The sequence below is a fragment of the Podarcis vaucheri genome, assembly GCF_965113315.1.
Source record: "Podarcis vaucheri genome assembly, chromosome: 7".
Lineage (NCBI taxonomy): Eukaryota > Metazoa > Chordata > Lepidosauria > Squamata > Lacertidae > Podarcis > Podarcis vaucheri.
This window is the reverse complement of record NC_138765.1, coordinates 53643331-53664069: the sequence shown is the minus strand read 5'-3', so window position 1 is coordinate 53664069 and position 20739 is coordinate 53643331. Positions and strand designations below refer to the sequence as shown.

Genomic DNA, 20739 nt, shown 5'->3' with positions numbered 1-20739 from the left:
TGTGTCTCAGTCGATAGCTGCCATCAGCATGGCAGGAGACCTCTGTATCCGGAGGATATTGATCATTTGCCTCGCCAGTTGCTCCTTGGCTCAGTGATAGTGGATGTGTAGGGAATCCTCCCTTCTCCCCTCCACACCACCACCAAGGCAGGAGGAGAGGGAGAGAAATGCCATTCAGTTTGCACTGAAACAGTGGCGTAGCGTGGGGGGTGCAGGGGGGGGCCGGCCGCACCGGGCGCAACATCTGGGGGTTAGGGTTAGGGGGCGCATATCCACGGGTTAGGGGGCGCAAATCCACGGGTTAGGGGGCGCAAATTACTTGCCTTGCCCCGGGTGCTGACAACCCACGCTACGCCACTGCACTGAAATGCAAGCCTTCCTAATCAACGTATGCTAAAGTGTGCTGAAAAGTGCATCTATTAGTGTAAATAATGTCCTAAAATGTGATCAGAGGCAGTCATGCTTCTGAATACCAGTTGCTGGAAACCACAGGATGAAAGAGGGCTCTTGTGGTCGTGTCCTGCTTGCAGGCTTCCCATTGAGGCACCTGGTTGTGCCACTGTGAGAACAGGATGCTGACCCAGATGGGCCATTGGCCTGATCCAGTTGCAGGGCTCTTTTTATGTTCTTATGCTTTGTATTAGGAGAAAATGCTCTGCAAAATTGTAAATATTAGGCAAAATTGCGGACAAAAATGTGTATGTTAGAAGTTTGCAGCAAAATGATCATGGATTTTCATGAGGACTTGGGGGGGAATCATACGCTGATGTGGAAATCTGGGGAACTGAACTTAAGATGGGGAAAGTGAGAAATGCAAAGAAAACAATGTTAACAGATATACCGGTCTTTCATGTGTGCATATCAGAGCAGTGTAGGTTGGGGAAGCAGGGATGTTATGTGATCAGCCCATTCGGGTCAGTTCTCTGTGAAGTTACACTTTCCCCACCACCACCACTCTGCTGGGTTTCATCTTATGCAGACCAGCATAACAATAGCATAATAAATGATCAAAAGTTGGTGTGAACTTCCTATTTTTCATTTTTGACTTTCCTGACTTAACTCTTATGGAAAGCTGCCTTATAAAAGGTCAGAATATTTGCCTATGTTGCTAGCTAGCCTCCTGTAGTCTAGCACAGGTTTTGGGCATCTTTTTTAACCCCAAGGGCCACATTCCTTTGTGGGGAGACTTCTGAGGGCCACATGTTAGTGGTGGGCGAGGCTAGAGGCAAAAGTGGGTGAGGTGATGGATGAGACTCTTACCTTTGTCCAATAGGCTACACTCCAGCCATGCAAAAGCCAGAGGTTCCTACACCCGTCCACAACTTTCCAGTCTCTACTTAGGCAAGGAAGAGGTACGACTGTGACTCAAGTGGAAGAGCCATGGCTAAGTGGCAAAGCATGCAGAAGGTCCTGAGTTCAATCTCCAGTAGCTCCAGATAGGGTTGGACTACAACTCCCATCATCCCTAGCTAGCAGGAGCAGTGGTCAGGGATGATGGGTGTTGTAGTCCAACAACAGCTGGGGACCCAAGTTTGACAAATGCAGGCACTGCAGATAATACCAGCCAGCTGGACCAATGGGCTGACTCAGTGGAAGGTAGCTTCCTATGTACCTCACACAGCAGCTTGACTTGCAGGCATTAGAGGTGACATTTATCTCCATGTGGCTTCTGAAAATGAAATGCTTGTCAAAGACTTGGGGGCAGGCTAGGCTGGTTCCTCTTTGATTAACTGGCAATGTTGTTTACTCTTAAGGGCTTGTTCACAACTGGAAAAGTGTAGGGCAGGGGGGCAATAATTAAGCCTGTCAGTGTTCTGGCTTGGCACATAAAGGTGCTCACTGTTTTGACACCAGCAGGAGAACCAATTTGATTGACAGGCCTTTTGAGTGATGCATGTGGTCAACATCTCCTGTCGACACCCGAATTCCTGCCAGGAGTGGCAGCGGCCCAGCAGTGGCACCAGCAGTTTGATCCTGACAGCAAGGCCTGGATCGGAGAAGATATCTTTCTTCACGAGGAGACACCTGATAACTCCTGAGTGGGGGAGCCGTGAATAAGTTATCCATCTCCTTGCTGAGGGAGATAAATGTCATATCAGGCCGAAGCCATCATCTGTGCGTAGCGGCAATTCAAGCCGCTGCCTGGCATTCCCTATCAGCTCTCCGTGGACCAGGCGACGCGAGCTGTGCTGAGGCTCCCAGACAAAAGCTTTGTTTCTGCCTTTTCAGTGGGCAATGTGCAGGAAATGTCATCTGTCTCTTCACAGATGGGGAGCCAGCAACCTTCCTTCACCTGACCTTGCAGCCTGCCTCCGTAATGGGATGAAAAGAGAGGTCCCTAAAGAGTAGCACCGTGTGAGCTCACTGGGTAAAAAAACACAAAACCCTGCAGGATCAAAATAAGGGCCCTGATTCTCTAGCCTTGTGCCTGATCTGGTTTGCTTTCAACAAGGCCTGAGCCTCAGTTCTTGAAGCCTTAATCTCTGGTGACTGGCACATGTGGACTCAGATATTATTAATACATTGCCATAGCTGCCATTATGTGTTGATGGCTCAGAGTGGATGGGAGGAGCCACAGCTTAGCAGCAGAACACCTCCTTTGCATGCAGAAGGTCAGGTTCAGTCACCAGCATCTCCTGGTTATGCTGGGAAATATTCCCTGTCTGAAACCCTGGAGAACTGCTGCCAGTCAGTGTAGACAATACTGAGCTAGATGGACCCAAAGTCTGACTCAGTACAGTGAAGCGCAACTCGTACAGCACGTTGGAGACAAATATTCACACAGTTGTTCAAAAATAATTTTACACCATTTATCAAATATGTGAGAAAGAGACAATTACTTACAAAGTGCCATGAAAACTTACAAACTACCTAAAATAAAGTGAACTTGCAATATCAGATTTTACTTTTGTTGTTGTTGTCATTTAGTCGTTTAGTCGTGTCTGACTCTTCATGACCCCATGGACCAGAGCACACCAAGCACTCCTATCTTCCACTGCCTCCCGCAGTTTGGTCAGACTCATGTTTGTAGCTTCAAGAACACTGTCCAACCATCTCGTCCTCTGTCGTCCCCTTCTGCTTGTGCCCTCCATCTTTCCCAGCATCAGGGTCTTTTCCAGGGAGTCGCCTCTTCTCATGAGGTGGCCAAAGTACTGGAGCCTCAGCTTCAGGATCTGTCCTTCCAGTGAGCACTCAGGGCTGATTTCCTTAAGAATGGATAGGTTTGATCTTCTTGCAGTCCATGGGACTCTCAAGAGTCTCCTCCAACACCATAATTCAAAAGCATCAATTCTTTGGCGATCAGCCTTCTTTATGGTCCAGCTTAGGTTCTTACAGACTCAGATTTTTTGTTTTTTCTTGTTTTTTAAAATAAGTTCAAGAAGATTCAAGAAAAGGGTAAGTTCAACGTTGTTCCTGGTAGCTGTGAGGTGCTGATGAAGCAGCATATGAAGTAATAAAGAAGACAGGGTGCCAGCGTTCTAGCCCCATTTCACCCTAGCAGTCCATGCAGTTGAGAGGCTGCAGTTTCACCCCTGGTGGGGCTGATTTGTTGCGGTTGGTGGATAGCACACTCCCTGAGCACAGTTTTCTGGCCTTCTTCAGTTTTCTCGTGCCATTGATGCGTCTACTAGTGCTAACTGATAATAATCCAAACGGAATCTTATCAGAATCAACATAATACACTTCTAGGTGTTCAGTTAAATACAAAGTAAATATAAATCCCCCAACTACATGCAAATAATCCATTTTGATGCAAAAGTTCATAATTATGTACTTACATATCTTTGAAGAGACAATTTCTTGGCTTAAGCATACAAGACTGAATAGCTTAGCAAGGTAGCCCTGTTTGATTACAGATATATATATATATATATATATATATATATATATTTGCTTTCGTAGATTTTCACGGGTACAGGAATGCAGGTTTTGGTGTCTTCGGGTGTCTTCCCGTGTAAGAGTCGGGGTGTCTGTGCGACGTTTCGACGAGGTCTCACTCGTCATCTTCAGGCTGGTGCTTTCGGCTTCTTGTTACTGGAACAGAGCAGAGTCTGGTGTTTGAGTTCCTATAAATACTGTTGAGGGGTGTGGTGTATAGCCTCCAACGTTCTGGGCAGAGAGGAAGTTCCTAGATTAGTGTGCCTTTTCTTCTTTTGTTCCTTAATTACTTGAGGGATATCTTGGGTGATTTCATGAGTGATATTCTGAATACCACTGGGTGGGTCATTAAGTGTAGATTAGTTGCTAAAGCTTTCGTGTCTTGACCTCTTGAGCTTGTGAAGAGTTTTTCTGAGAAGATGGCTGTGCTGCATTTAGTTGTGCTCTGGCTTGGCTTCGTGTATAGGGGCGAGCTGTGGTTTTGTGCCTTATGCCAGCCAGATCTGTGTAGGGATTGCAGGGGGGTGCAGCATCCGGAGGTGCCACTATAGTTTGGCTACTGGATGGAGTCTGTAATATGTCTGTGGAGAGGGTCTGGGTTTGGGTCTGGTGTGGTTGATTGGTGACGGCGTTCTGTGTGCCTCTGGTTCTGGTGTCGGTTTTTGTGGGGAGGGCTAATTTCCAGATGTCTGGCAGGCGGGACGTGTCGTCACGCTTGTTCATGTTGTGAGGGTGTTTCTCTATCTCGATGGCTTCCATGATTATTCTCTTGTGGTGATGTTCCTAATCTAGGAACTTCCTCTCTGCCCAGAACGTTGGAGGCTATACACCACACCCCTCAACAGTATTTATAGGAACTCAAACACCAGACTCTGCTCTGTTCCAGTAACAAGAAGCCGAAAGCACCAGCCTGAAGATGACGAGTGAGACCTCGTCGAAACGTCGCACAGACACCCCGACTCTTACACGGGAAGACACCCGAAGACACCAAAACCTGCATTCCTGTACCCGTGAAAATCTACGAAAGCATATATATATATATATATATATATATATATATATATATACACACATTCTCTCATTATAGGTTTTTCAACAGGTGTTTTACATCAGTAGAGAGGTGAGGAGGTGGAGTAGAGAATGGACATGATACTATTAATATTTACATCTCATACATTTCACATTCAGATACACATTTCAATACCCATTGCTGTAATTAAATGAAAATTGAAAGATCAAATTTGGAATTTAATCATACTGGCTGGAATGTTTTAAATAAAAATATTAATCGTGCTTCTTGTTGTTTTAATATTTTTTGATGTCCTGTTTGCTATATTTCCTAGGAACAAATCGCCAGATCCCAAAGAACAATAAGTTGGTGTCACTGTGTGTGTTTTTTAGCATTTTTCTAGCACCAGTATAGTGAAAGGCTGCATCTCAGTGGTAGGGTGTCTCCTTTGCAAGCAGAAGGTTCCAGGTTCAATCCCTGGCATCTTCAGGTAGGGCTAGGAGAGACACCCTGTCTGGAACACCAGAGAGTCTTTCTATGGCCACCCACTTATTCTAATAAGCAGGGTCTGGCCAGAACATAAGGAGTTGACTGAGCACGTGCTGCAGCTGCCTCTCTCTTGTCTCTCTTCCACATCATGTGGTCACCAAGGGAGGATGCTCTTTTGCCACTGCCTCCTAACCTGTTGCCATCTCAGTCTCCCTCAGTGTGTTGCCTGACTGGAGCTGCTCCTCTCCTCCTTGCCTCCACTTAAACTCTATTTTTGTTTTGTTTTTTAAAAAAGCTTTTAAAAAATCAAAATATTACAAATAAAAAGCACCCCAAGTTTCCAGTACTTTGTCTCCCAACAGATACAATCTGGACCTCACTGCTTTAGAAAGTGGGCATGGTGTGACAATGCTTTTTGATCTCTCCAGCCCAAGGAATAAAAATCAGCAGCAGCATTTGTCTGGCCACAAAAGAGAGGTCCCAGATATCAGGTTTTTTTATGCCACACATGGGTATTTGGTTTTCTTTGCAGTGCTGCAGGCAGCATGCCTCTGAGCCCATAGATAATGCTTTTCTCAAACTACAGCCCTAGACTACTTAATCCAGCTAAGATGAGGCATTTAGCCACAATGGTTATGTTTCCATTCCACTGTTGGAGACTGTCCCAGTTCCTGGGAATCTCCAGTGGGGAGAGCACTGCTCCACTCAAATCTTGCTTGTGGGGGCCTTCCCATGGGCTTCTGGTTGGCCACTGTGAGAACAGGGTACTCACCTAGATGTTGCCATGTTTTGGGTTACAGAGGCTCAATAGGACGGGGCTTCTGTCTATTCAGTAAATCAGACTTGGAGATTTTCAGTACTTTCTTTTTGTAAACCACTTTTAGTGCATTTTACAATCGGCATATAAATTTTACAAAATAAAAATAAAATAACTTTTAAAGAGAGTTAAAAGTGGTGTGTCAAGGCCAGCCCTTCCCGCTGGAGCAAAAACACACGTTTCTTTCCTTTCACTGTTACCTCTGCTCAAATAGGCGTTTGAAACAAGATTAAAAAAAAACCTGTATGACCTGTTTCACAGAGGCAAAAATTGGGTGAGTGTACCCACAAGGAACCATCCTTTAATACAATTAATACTCCATTCTCTGGCTATTTTGACATGTGGCTATGTAGCCTTTTATGACAACCAATGAAATGTGCCCAAACCAAACACCGGGAGTTCTGGTAGGCACAAAAGCTTCTCAAGGAGTAAACAGGGTTAACTGCAATATTCAACCTGAGTTTATAAGGTGAAGGGAGGGAGGCAGGCAGGAAGGAAGGAAGATGCAAGCTGGTAAAAGCTTCCTGGTCAATACAATCTTCTGCTTCTTTCCTCAGTCCCACACAGAGATGACCCACACAGAGTGAAGCAACAGCCTCAGGTGGAAGACACAGATATGGGCCCCTGAGTCATTCCCCACCTTTGGAGATCAGTGCTGTGAATGTCACACACCCCATAAAGTAATGGGTTCAGCCTTCACAGTGGATGATGTGTTGCTTCCACTGCTGGTCCAGTCAGCTTCTGCACTCCCATCAGCCTCAGCAGCAGACAGTTATTTTGGCCTATGGCCTGTTTTGACAGTTTTCCTGCCTATGGGACTTCTGGTCCTAAACATCTGGAGGGCGCCAGGATGGAGAAGGTTGCTCCCCTCCAGTGACCCTTCGGTGGGTCTTATGTTCTCTCAGAACCCTAATGGACCTGGGCAGCTCTACTTAGGAGGGGTTTTTTTATAATTCTGGGAGGGAAACGGGCATAAAGTTGACCTAGCGATTTGCACGAGGGAACACAGTTCCTGGATCCCAGCTTCGGAAGGAGGAAGCCTCTTGAGATGCCGGTGGCACTTACTCCCGAGTAAACAGGCGCTGGAGTTGCGCGGGAAGGCAAGTAAAGGGCAGCAGCAGCCGCCCAGCCTCCTTCTCAGCGAAGCCCGGGAAGGCAAAGTGGCGGAGGCGCGATTCCATCCGGCGCGCAGAGAAGAGGGAGGCTGGGAAGGAGCCGGAGTCGGTGGGAGAAGCCGGCGTCGGATCGCGCCTCCTAGCCAGGCTGCTGCCGGGCTGGACTTGCTGCAGCAGCAGTAGGGGTGCAGCGCCCCCTGCCGGGAGCCGCGCGAAGCCCGTCGCCGCAGCAGCAGCAGCAGGAAAGGCGCCGCCGCTGCCAGGCGCTGCATCCAACGCGGCGCGTCCGGCAGGGCTGGGCTCCATCAGAGCGGGAGCAGCAGCAGCAGCGAGCGGAGGCAGGAAGGCGGGCTGGGGGGCCGCCGCCGCCGCCTCTCCCAGGAGCCCGCCCGCCGCCTGCCCGGCTTGCTGGAGCCGAGAAGCCGCCCGACCCGCCAAGGCAGAGCCGCCTGCCATGTCCCGGGGAGCCCGAGCGCCGCCGCCGCCGCGCAAGAGAAGCCCGGAGCCGCTGGCCAGGCTTTGAGGGAGACCGGGAGCCTTAGGCGGAGAGCGAGCGGCTCCCCGCGACGCGCTCCGCTAGGCAAGCGCCCGCCGCCGTCGTGCCCAGCTGAGCCACCCTCGCGGCTCGTCCTCCTGCGAGGGGGCGGACGGCGCTCCGAGGATTGCCTGCCCGGAAGGTGGCGGAGCCCTCGGGAAGGAGAGAGAGGCGCCGAGCTGCGTTGTTGGACGGCGGCGAGCGAGAGCCGAGCGGCGGAGAGGGCATTGGGGGGGGGCGGGGTGTCCCTCGCCAGATGGCACACCGAAGGGGCGAGCGGAGGAGGCGGAGGCGGCTGCAGTAGCTGGAAGGCAGCTCAGGGAAGAGGAGGAGGGAAAAGGCGACGAAGACGGCGAGGGAGCAGCGCCTGGCCACTCGCCCGCCGTCGAGGAAGGGACCCAGCTGATCCCTCGCTGCGCACTGCCCCACCTGGGACCCGGCGCGGCTGGCTTCATCCCATGGCCCCGACTCAGCGCCAGGCCTGAAGGGGCAGCGAGAATGAGGCCACGTCCAGCGGCGGCCAGGCTTCTGCCCGGGCAAGCGGAGGGCGGCGGCCGCAGCGACAGCAGCAGCCGGTGAGCGGAGAGCCCGGCGCCCGGCGTGGGGAGCGCCATTTACCAAAGAGCCGGAGAGTAGGCGCGCTAGCCAAGCGCCGACGCCCGCTTTCCTCCGACGCCGCTTCTGGGTCGGGAGCCACGCTTGGAGGGGCTCCGGAAAAGAGACGGACAGCTCCTCTCCCAAGGCAGGCGGGCGGAAGGGACCGCTAGGCAGGGCGCGCCGCTGGGACGCATCGGGCATCGCCAGGACTCGGATCGCACCTGCTCAGGGCGCCCCCTCGCCCAGTCAATGAGCCTCTTGGGGGCCCGGGAACCCCGTTTGGATTAACTGGTTCCCCTCCCTCTCTTTTTTCCGTCTTTCTTTCTCCCCATCCCCCTTTTTTGGGTTCTCCGGGAACTGTCCGACGCCTGGCCACCTTCCTCGACTTCTCCTGGGACTATTACCTCACCTCACCTCGCCACCGACCTCAGGACTGTAAGTTCCGCTCCGTTCTCTATTACAGAGCTTACTAGCCTTCCGGCTGTAGCGATGCGATGGGATGTGGAGGGAACAGAGCGATTTGCGGGTGGGAGGTCGGTTAAGTTGCCTGATCCGAAGAAATGTAGTCGAGAGGGGACCCCCCCCCCCAGCACGCACTCGCGTGTTCTCTTTCTCTTGCCTTTGTTATTTTGACCTTTTGGTGAAGTTTTTGCGGTTGGAGGAGAGGGAGACGGGCATCCCTTGGCCTCTGAGTGTCCCAGCTGTGTCCCCCCCCCCCGCCTCGCACTCCCCGGGCATGCTTGTCGTGGTGGTTTCTTTGAACTGTCCCAAAAGATGAAGAGGTCCCCTGCGCTCCTCCTCTGTCCGGATCTCAACCGGGCAAGAGGGGCGCAAACCAGCAAAAAACAAAAACAAAACCGGGCTGGATCCACCACCCGTTATCCTACCACTTCCAAACAAAGGCGAAGGGTGGAGCGGGGGGAGAGATATGAGAGAGAGAGAGAGAGAGAGAGAGAGAGAGAGAGAGAGAGAGAGATGTGGCCAGATGTGCGCCCCTGAACCGCCCTGCCGTTCGCCAAATACTCCACACCGATTTCCCCGAGGGTTGGCTATGGGGTCTCCTGAATGCACTGTGGGGAAGGGGCTGCGTGGACACGGGGCGGCAGAACAGCCTGACTGGGCTTGGGAAGCCGCGCGCGCCTGGTGCCTCCTGACCTGGTGATGGTTCCTGTTCCTTGTCTCTCGATGTACCCCCAAAATTGCTGTTGCTGCTGCTGGGGCTGTTTTCTGAAGAAAAGACCGTGTCTTACTTTTGTGGTCCTCGCTCGCTCTGCTATAGACCCAGCGGCTGCCCAAGTGACAGCCGCTTCAGCGCAGCCAAGGCGAGAAGCTGATATGGTCCCTGTCGAGGGTCGGTGGAAGCTCCCGACACTTGACCGCTCCGCAGCTCCGTCGCCTTCCAAGAGGAACCCCAAAGACCCCTTTCTTTCCACCCAGACGGAGAGAGGTTTAAGTGTTCCGAAGAAGGGGGGTTCCGGTCCCATTGCGGGAAGCTCACTTCTGCCCCGTCTAAGGACGCCTTTGTTTGATCCCTTGTGTTAAGTGCTCCGCAGACATCACCATCCTCTTCAATTTAGCGGGATAGTTAATTCCTTAGACGAAATGTCCAAGTGCAGAATGTGCGTGTGTGTTTTGTGGGGGAAGGCAGATAGAGTTTCTTAGGGACATAAATTGGCATGGTTGGAAGGGTGAGTGGATGGAGCCTTACCCAGACCTGCCTGGTGCCTCTTTCCTCTTGCACTAGTTGGATGACATTAACTTGTGTGATTTGGCAACTCAAACCTTCTGTAGGGAAAGGAAAGCTGGAGGTGGAGGAGCCAGGGGTGAGCAGCTTTGAAATTGTGGGGTGCAGTTTTCATAGAACCTCCGATGTGGTTTTTAGGGAGTCTTGCTGAGAACCATCGGGCAGAGGACAGAATGGCAGGAAACCCAAATGAGCCACTAATTAGCATGGGCCACCAAAGCCACTCGGACATTGTTTTGTGTGAACCTTGTGCAAGGAAGACGAACAACTCTTGCCTCACTTTTCCCACCCGCCTGGTTACAAGTTGCCTGAGGAGCTTCTTATCTAAGCTGAGTCCAGACAGTGTAATTTTTAGGAAATGGTCGTTGCATACTTCAAATAAGTATCCTGGCTGAGTAATCATCCATGCGCTAGGGTTTTGTCTTGTTTGGTTTTTAAAAAAAACACATACACACACTGCCAGGCCTGGGAAGATATCTAACAGACCCCAATTTACACCTGATTTATTTTTTCCGCATTGCCAGACTTACTCGCAGCTTCAGACCTTGAGCCCATGAACATAAATCAAAGAAATGTCCCTGAGCATATGCAGAGAGGTTTGCATCCTCATAATGGGCAAGGCCTAAGTAACTCCCAGGCCCAGTGCAGGGTGCAGAACTTCCAGCCCAGAAAATGTGACTTCCAGAGTCTTAAAATCCCAATTCTTTCCATATTAGAAATTAGGCGCAAAGTGTGTGTGAATAGGAAGGGGGTTGTCTGTGGGGCAGGACTGCAGAATGTGAGCAAATGAACCTCCATGATTATGACTTCGCAGAATTAATAAATCAATGTGCTTAAGGAAGTGGGCTGGAAGGGAGTCCCTCCCTTCATTCACCACCGTCAAGCTCAATACTACTGTATTTAGAAATTATATTTCACAACCCCATAATCCCATATGAGTGAGCTGGCTGTGATTGCTGCACTGGGAAAGGGGTTTTTCACTTTGCACATGCTCAGAGGTATTGTCTTCTTTGTTGTGGCTACCCCCATCCCTGGGCTCAGTCTTGTAGCTGAAAATAAATTCTGGGACAAAGGAGTTGTGAGCCCAGCAAAACAACTTAGGTTGCAAGCTACAAATCTGGACTCTGCATCTGTGTCATGAACCACTCTAGATTAAATCCTTTGCAGTCTCGGTAAATTAGCTACACATCTGTTTGTGAGGCTGGGGTTGGTGTTTTTCTTTTTGTTTTGTTTTTTCCAAATCTCCAGTTCCAGATATTTTTGCCCTTCTAAAGAACAAAGGGAGTAGATTTCATCTACCACCCCACAAACCCACAAGCACTCTAAGCAAAACGCTGCCTTTCTATTCAAGGGTCGTGGAAAACCCAGGGGGACACGCCATCTCTGGGACACTCTCCCATGCAACTCCTGTAGGAACGAATCAGAGGGATTTGGACCAGTCCCAGATGGATAAGGAGGCAAAGCTCTCTTGCTGGGATTTTGAAGTGTCAGTTATAATGAGCAGACTGCACCCTCCTAACCCTATTTGAGATATTCACAGACCTCAATCTGGAGAAGGTTAAGTCAACCATGGTGAATTTATCCCATTTATTTCAATGGGAAATGTGGGAAAAACAAGCAAACAACACTTTTTTTTTGAGTCGCACTACTAACTTTCCTGGGGAGCCGAGCATCACCGTGTCAGTTTTGCCAATGTGGGCTGAATCTTGGCATTCCAAATATATGATGGCTATATATTGCAAGCTGCGGTGGTCCTAGGAGAGCATTGGGGATGAGAGCTGATTACCCTCCAAGTGGGTAAAGGACATTATTCACTGTGATGCAGTGCAGCTTCCATGAGAACACAGGGACAACATGGATTGCTTTTCAATTCATTGCTCAAAAATGGCTCATATGTTAATTAGCTGAGAAGATAGACTTTTTTTTTACTCAGCAACCACACTCCGCAAATGAGTCAAGAGGCAGCATTCTTGGCTAAGCTGGATGGCAGCAGCTAAGACTGGGAAGAAAATGTGGGAAGCTTAAATCAAGGGCAGTCAGCATGTGGGCTGCATCAAGCTCATGAAGCCAGTTCCAGTGGCCTACCAGCCCTCTCCCAAAATCAGGCACCTTTTCCTCTCACCCTTATGCCTTACTGACAAAGGTGCCTCTTCTCCCTCTGGTGCAATGGCAATGCCATTGCTAGAAGGTCTTAGCACTCAAAGAAACAGGAAGGAGAGGTCCTCCCTGTTTCCTGAGCATAAAGACCTTCTAGCAATGGCAGTGAGCCAGATGGAGAAGAGGAGACTTTGGAAGGTAAGTCAAGGGCTGTGCTTTCCATTGCTGGGCTAGGTTGGGCTGGGTACAGAAATTCCTTAAATTTTACAGGTTTGGATGGAATTACTGTACAATACAAGGATTTGTTGTTTTCAGACCCTCCAAGTGTCCCTATTTTCCAGGGACATCCCTGATTTAGAGAAGCCATCACAGTTTCTGATTTGATCCCAGAATGTCCCACTTTTCCTTAGGATGTCCCTATTTTCATTGGAGAAATGTTGCAGAGTATGGTAGGATGTCCCTATTTTCGCTGGAGAAATGTTGGAAGATACGGAGTTATCCAACCCCCTAAGCCATCTGAAGGCAATCCTTTGTAGGGAAGTTTTCTAAATGTTTAATGTTTTATTATGTATTTATATAAGTTGGAAGCTGCCCAGAGTGGTTGGGGCATCCCAGTCAGATGTGTGGGGTATAAATAGTAAAATGATAATTATGGAATGGGACGTCCCTATTTTCATCAGAGAAAAGTTGGAGGGTATGTGTTTTAGGAGTATTTGGAGTGTGTGGCTTTTCTCTTCATTCCCTGGGAAAAGCCACATCAATGGTCATTTTGTGTGCATGGAGTTACACGTGTTAAAGGATTCTGTGGTGCCTGACAGCTGGCAAGCAGGTCAAGCATAGTTTTGAACCGCCTAGAACTGAGATGCATGACCACAGAGTGTGCAAACAGGGGAAATCTTCACTCAAAAGTGTGTACTGTTCTGCATGATGATGAAAATGCATCTTGAGAGACAACCTACTAGAACTCTGGAAAAGGCACATGCATTGGACTTGCTGAAGGGGGCATCCCAGGATGGCTGTGCACTGCAGCAGGAACAGGGTAGGAACAGGTGGTGGTTGGGCTATTCCGAGGAGAGGAAATCTTTTCAGCTTGAGGGCCACATACCTTTCTTGGTAACCTTCCATGGGTCACTCGTAAGTGGTGGGAGGGGCCGGAGGTAAAGTGGGTGGAGCAATGAATGACAATGTTACATCAGCTTGTTTCTATACTCACTCACCCCTCTGCAGGAAATCAAGAAGCATGTTCTGTGTTCAAGGATGCATTCCAGCCAGGCAAAAACACTCAAGGAAGGTGTGAAGCAGGGTTGGGGAGGCTGTGGCCTAGACTGAGAGAGTTCTGAGGGCAAGATGGAAAGGCAGCCACATTTGGCCCCCAAGTCTAAGGTTCTCCATTCCTGTGCTCTGCTCTCATATCCTTTCATCCCTCACCATAAAAATAAACATCCTGTTCCCCTCTGTTGAGTGCTGGAGGATAAGCAGCAAGTGCTGTGGGCTGTGCAGAAAGGTGTCTTGTACTGGTTCATGCCAAGCAGGCCCATAACACTTTGGCTGACCCCAGTGTCATAGGCCTGCCTTTCCGTTGCAAATGGTATGGGGATGCGTACCAATTCAGAACTGGGTGAAATGGACTCTAGCCCACAAAAGTTTCTGCTGTGATAAATTTGTTAGCTTTGAAGCTGTTAGCCATAATCTCTGAGACACTACGCTTAACACAAAATCTTCAAAAGTCTTGTTGAGGGGATGAACTAAGCCTCAATGGCGGCAATAGGAAGAACAGGAATCTATAGGTTGCAGAAAGTGCTTAACATCGCATTCCAAGGATGCACTAAAGGACCTGCATCTCTGAAACCAATCAGAACTAGGCATCTGGTCACATGGTCTGCCAGGTTCTTTCCCCCCCCATTCATCCCTCTCCCCTACCCCATGTTTCAAAGTCCACCCAAAGGAAACAGGCCTCCATCCTCCTTCTTTCCACTTGCGATGATAAGGATTGATACTGGGTGTGGCTGTTGCAATATCAAAGCAAATACTGAACTGCTGGGGGGCCTAGCGAAGATCCTGTGTTGTTACACAGAGCCCTGCTTTCTGGGGGGTGGGGGCTGAGAGTTTTCTCTTTTTTCCCAATGACATAATGGCTATTTATAACTTTTGGCTCTCTCTGGGTTGCCGCTGGGCTGGGAAATGAATGAAATGCAGCTGTTGAGGCCAGGGGCGGGCTGTCTCTGCGCACGTTTCACAGGCTCAATTAGAGAAAAGCCCCCCCCCCCGCCTTTCCCTGTTGTTTTGGAAGGGGTCAGGATTTCAGCTTGTTTCTTTTTTAAAAGTGTGTGCTCTGTGGGAGACCATTAATAGCGCCCCTGTTATTCTCCGAGATCCACATCAGGCTGAAGCAACAACTGCATAAACTTAACTTTGAAGAAGGACTGCGGCTCAGGAGCTAGGCATCAGCTTTGCATGCATAAGGTCCCATGTGCCAGCATTTCCAGGCAGGGCTTGGAGAGACCCACCCCTGCCTGAAACCCTAGAAGGCCCCTGTAGACAAGCCTGAGTTGGAGAGGCTGATGTTCTGATTCCGTATATTGCAGCTTCCTACGTGAGCTCCTGGGAGAGTCCTGGGCAGATGGGCCTAATTTGAATAAGAAGCCAAGATGCCCAGCTGTGTGCAGAGTTGTCTTCAGAAGTATTTAATTCATGGTCCTGGGTCATCCCAGCTTGAAGTTCTGGCTCAGCTGCCTGGATCATCTCCCTGCCAGCCCAACAGCTGGCTCTCCACAAATTCCTCCACCTGTTCATAGTGCTGTTTTCTGCCCTGGATCTGTGGACAGAGAGTCACTTTCATCCCCTGGAGACTGACTTAGCTGTAATCCTAACCTTACTTACCCATTGAATCCAGTGGGACTTTCTTCTGAGTAGACAAGGTCAGGGTTGCAGTCACAGTTTCTAAAGTGAGAGATGGCTGCACTCAGGCTTAGAACGCTTTACAAATAGCACACATTATTTCAATTTGTTTCGTCTTTCTTTTCCCGACAAAGATCTGATCACTGCCCTCCTCTTTTCCTTTCCTGTCCTGTTGCTAGTTATTGAGGAAGTTCCTGATCATATGGCAATCCATATTGCTATTGCTATTATCAATATGAATAAACATCTGTCCTACACTTCAACTACAATTTTCCAAGGCTGCTTAAACAAGGTTCGGCAGCAAAATATTTTTAAAAGCAATAAAAGAAGAAGATTAACAGTGCAATTCTAGGCATGTCTAGCCAGAAGTCCTACTGAGTTCAGCAGGGTTGATTCCCTATAAGTGGCTGTAGGAAGGCAGCTTAGAACAGCAGAAAAAAACGCAGCACAAAAAGGAACAACTTCAAAGCTCAACTTGGTTTAAAAAGCCTGGGGAAATGAAAAATGGTAAGATAACAGGAAGGTAAGATAACAGGTTCCTGGGAAAACTTCCCAGGGTGAAAGTTCCATAGATGGATGCCATCACCAAAAATGATCATCACTTATTGCACTGCCATGTCACCTGCCTTAGCTAGCATGCCACAATCAGAAGGGGCGGGAAGGAAGATGACAAGTTTTCACTACATGAAAATGTAGTGCCATCAATGTACATTAACAGAGTTCCATAGGGCAGGTCTCTGCCTCCGAGAGTTTACAATTTCACAGTGGGTAGAATAGCAGAAGAAAGGGAACGCAGAGAAAGGAAAACAAGGGTAGGAATGGTGAAGGCGAACACCAGTAGTTACTAGCAGCAAGAACTTAGGCTTGGTTACTGTTGAGGTTTTTCAGTTGAACAGACAATCCAGATCACTCAGATAAGTGAGCCAAGCTGCGTTCTATTGGAAGAGGATAAAATGTTTGAGATCATCATTAGCCATTCTGACATGGAGATAGTCCCCTCTCACATATGGCAATTGGACAGACATCCTAAGCATTAAGGTACCTTAATGCAAAATAACATTTGCAATAATGGTTGAAATACTCTATGTAGTCTTCTCAACTCACTAGAAGTGTGTGCGCTTTCAAAGAGAATGTGCAAACTGAAGCTGTAACAGATACACTCTTGACTGTAGAGAAATGTATTGTTCCATCTTGAAGATAATATTCCACAAATGCTGTAGTGAGGCAAGTGTCTAGACCTAGAGAACCTTTTCCTGACTATAAAGCCTTAGGCAGCTCAGGATTCCAATACAGTACCTTCAGGGTCGCCTCTCCCCATATGAGCCAACCTAGATGCTGCATTTGTCACAGGGGCCCTTCTCTGTCTGCCTGTCTGCCCCCTTCAAGGGAAGTAGAGAGGGTGGCAACACAGAAATAGCCCTTCATTGACGACTCCCAGTTGACAGAAGGCTTTCCCCAGGGAAACCTGCCTGACACCATGGTCCTCTTCTTTTAGACATCAGGCTAAATAATTTCTGTTTGCCCCGGCCTTTGACCAATAATATGGAAGGTGTGTGTGTGTGTGTGTGTGTGTGTGTGTGTGTGTGTGTTTTGTTTTGGTGCCAGGTTGGGTAGGATTTGTCCTTTTATAAATATTCATGGATGAGTCATGTGTTTTATTTTTATTTATTGCAGGGCTTAAATGTATTTTATGCTGGAAGTCACTTTGGAACACTCCATTGTGTGGGGAAAGAGATGAATGTTTTCTGTTGCACCAGCCTCTGCTTCCTTAAATTCCGAGCATTTTTGTTGAGTCTTTCTGGTGTGCAAAATGCTTCCCCTTTTACATTATCTCAGTAATCTTAACAACAGTCCTATAAGGTAGGGTGCTATTGCCTGCCCCCACGCCCCATGCAGGGCATAGGCTGAGAGTGAAAAGTGCCTTGCTTAAAGGGACCTGCTAAGGTCATGACAGATGTGAATTCCTGGTTTTCAGCACATGGTGGAACTGCTTTCTGAGATCAAACTAAGGAGGTGGTACAATTGCAAGGGCATTTGGAGAGGGAAATCAGCAGGCAAGAGTTATTGGTTTATTTACTCTCCCCTGCTGCATATGTCTCAACTACTTGTGGGTCCCCCATTCATGATCCCCAGCTGTGCTGTTAGAGCAGAGGTAAGCCCAGCAGTGAGAAGGGCATTTGCAGGGATGACTCAACGGAAGAATCAGGCACCTGTTAACAAATTCCTCCACCCCTGTGTTTGTCTCAGGTTTGCCATCTCTCACACAAACCCTTCATTTAGCCCATGGGAAGTAATAGCTCTGCTCTGTTCTGCACTAGACAGGACACATCTGGAGTGCTGAATCCAGGTCATTTGAGGAAGGACTTTGACTGAGAGGAGGGTGATCAGGGTGGTGAGGGCTGGATGAGGAATGGGTGAAAAAGCTGGGGGTGGTTAGCCTGGAGAAGAGAAGCTTAAGGGGGTGGGGGAATGGGAGAGACATGAAAGCAGTCTCCAAATATCTTAAGGGCTGTCATGGAGAAGATGGAGCCGGCATGATGGAGCTGGAGCTTCAGGGAGGTGTTGGAAAACAAGAGCTGTGTGGGCTACTGTGTTATGGCCTTTAGTCCCTAAGGGTGCTGTCCTCTCACCAGTGCTGAAGTAAAATCTAACAACCAATCCAGTTGGTTTCAGTGCATGAGATAAAGCACTCAGCATTTGCGGTGTGGGTGTCCTGCTTTAGTGGTAGTAAGTTGTCTTGGGTCACTCTTGCATTAGGAGAAACTTCTGGAATGGTGGAACATTCTGCCTCAGGATATGGTGGACTCTTTTTCACTGGAAGTATATAAGCGTGGCTGGGCAAGCCACCTGTCAAGGATGCTGTAGTTGCAGATTCTGTACTGAGCAAGGGGTTGGACCAGATCCTGTCCAACTCCTCTGATGTGGTCATAAGTGGGCCTGCTTCATTTTCAGAGCCTAGGAGATTGGAACAGGGCTTCCTTTGTGGTGGCTCCCCAGTTGAGGAATCCTCTCTCCAGAAATACCCCTAAAGAAAAGCCCTGTTGGTTCAGCCCAAAGGTTGATGTAGTCCAGCATCCTGTTCTCACAGTGGCCAACCAGATGCCCCGATTGGGAATCCCACCAGCAGAATCTGAGTGCAAGAGCATTGTCCCCCATTTGTGATTCCCAGCAACTGGCATTTGGGGGCATACTGCTTCTGACAATGGAGGTACAACATAGCCATTGTGGCTAGTAGCCCTCAGTAGCCTTATCTTCCATGAATTTGACTAATTCTCTTGTAAACCCACCCAAGTTAGTGGCCAACGTGGTAGCAAATGCCACAATTTAACTATGTGCTGCATGAAGAAGTCCTTTCTTTCATCTATCCCAAATCTTCCAACATTCAGCTTTCTTGGATGGCTCCATTGGGTTCTAGTGATTTTATGTAAATTGTATTACCGCATTTTTTGCACCATAACACTCACTTTTTTCCTCCTAAAAAGTAAGGGGAAATGTCTGTGCCTGTTATGGAGGGAATGCCTACGGGTGGCATGCCTACGGATTTTCCTCCTCTAAAAACTACGTACGTGTTATGGTCGGGTGCGTGTTATAGAGCAAAAAATACGGTACTTTTATTGTTGTTAGCTGCGCTGAGCCCGGCCTTGGCTGGGGAGGGTGGGATATAAATAAAGTATTATTATTATTATTGTTGTTGTTGTTGTTGTTGTTGTTGTTGTTGTTGTTGTTGTTATTGTTATTGTTATTATTTAGTGTTCTGAGAAGGATAAATGTGTTTTTTTCTATGCATTTTCTCCACACTAGGCATAGTTTTATACATCTGTACAGCGCCATCTCTCTCACCTCCCCAATGTCTCTCGGCTTTTAGGCGGCAATTGAACACAGTTTTATTTGGTGGGCTCTTGAAGGAACAGTGTTGCTCTATGCTGCTCTCAATGGGTTTGTTTCCATTGTGCTTTTTCAGCAGATTGTTCTCAAGTTTAGCAAGCCTCCTTGAGGATCAGTTCTGATGGAGAGGTTGGGGCACAAATGTTATAAAGGAAGGAAGGAAATGCACCTCGCCTTGGCAGATGTGAGTTGGGGAACCACCCCTTTGCCAGGGTCACTAGGAGCTCCTTCTCCCTCTGCCCAGAACATGGCATCTACTACTTCTGTCTTGGTGCAGTTCCACTGGTGGGTCTGGTGCTGTGTACACAATGCAGGAACCACAGCATCCCCTCCTCTGGAGACTTTTCAGGTGCTGCACCAGACAGTCACAGGTGAGGCGGACAGGTAGTGGCGGAAGGGAATGCTCAGTATCCAATGGAACAATCATATCCCACCTTCAGCAGGTTGAATTTTTTGGGTGGTCCCAATTCTACAATCCTCTAATTATGTTTTGATTTTATAGTTGTCAACTGCTCAGGAGTTATTTTGGATATGAGCACTATATAAATTAATTAATTAATTAATTAATTAATTAATTAATTAATTAATAATATAGGTGATTGAATAATAATAATAATAATAATAGTTGAAACAAAATAAAAAAATTCCTTCCAGTAGCACCTTAGAGATCAACTAAGTTTGTTATTGGTATGAGCTTTCGTGTGCTTCTTCACATACCATGCACACGAAAGCTCATACCAATAACAAACTTAGTTTTTGTATTTTGTTTCGACTACGGCAGACCAACACGGCTACCTACCTGTAACTAATAATAATAGTGGAAGAAGAGTATCAGAAGCTTTCCTAATTTGAGGAAGAGTTTATTGATGGGCTTGGAAGATAAAGAGGGGGGCAGCAGGCTGAACAGAGGCAAGGAGTTCTTCAATCTTGAGTCCCCAGATATAGTTAGACTCCAGTTCCCATCATTCCCAGCCAGCTTAGCCAATGGTCAAGGGTGATAGAAGTTGTAGTCCAACAACATCCGGGTGGGGGAAGGCAAAGTTGAAGAATCCATCTCTAAGCTGCCCTTCCTTAGCCTGGTGGCCTCTGGCTGTTTTGAAGTACAGTTCCCATCTGCCTCAGGCAACATGGCCATGCTGGCTGGGTCTGTTGGGAGTTGTCATCCAAAATAGCCAGAGGGCACTGGCTGGGGAAGGCGGCTCTAAGCACAGGGAAGAGGCTGACAGAAAGAAGCAGGCAGGAATCAGGGAGGAAGCGAGAAGCAACCAGCCTTCATTGCTTCTGCCCAGACACACCCCTAGGGATGGGGAAGAAATTCAATTTTGTTTGCATTGTAGTGAGGAACAGCCTAATTTGCACTACTCAAATCAATAAACGAACCAAAACACAACTATCCCCCCCCCCCATATCTCTCTAGCTAAACAGTGTGGACAAACATGCACACATTAATGAAAATGACATACAAATGCATTTCATTAGGAGAAATTGCTTGCAAGAATTTTGCTACGCTGCATGCAAAAAAGTAGTAGATAGGTAGCCGTGTTGGTCTGCCATAGTCAAAATAAAAAAATTCCTTCCAGTAGCACCTTAAAGACCAACTAAGTTAGTTCTTGGTATGAGCTTTCGTGTGCATGTGAAGAAGTGTGCATGCACATGAAAGCTCATACCAAGAAC

The 20739-nt window shown here is 48.2% G+C and overlaps 1 protein-coding gene across 5 annotated transcripts in view; it reads left to right on the top strand.

The window, feature by feature from the left end:
- The first annotated feature begins 8720 nt into the window (after positions 1-8720).
- CBFA2T3 (CBFA2/RUNX1 partner transcriptional co-repressor 3) overlaps positions 8721-20739 on the top strand; it is a 64562-nt gene continuing 52543 nt past the window's right edge. For 3 of the 5 annotated variants that reach the window (XM_082233269.1, XM_082233268.1, XM_082233267.1), the window contains exon 1: positions 8721-8876. The gene's annotated coding sequence lies outside the window, so the exon portion shown is untranslated. The remainder of the gene's footprint in view (positions 8877-20739) is intronic. The other 2 variants (XM_082233265.1, XM_082233264.1) reach the window with 1 other exon arrangement.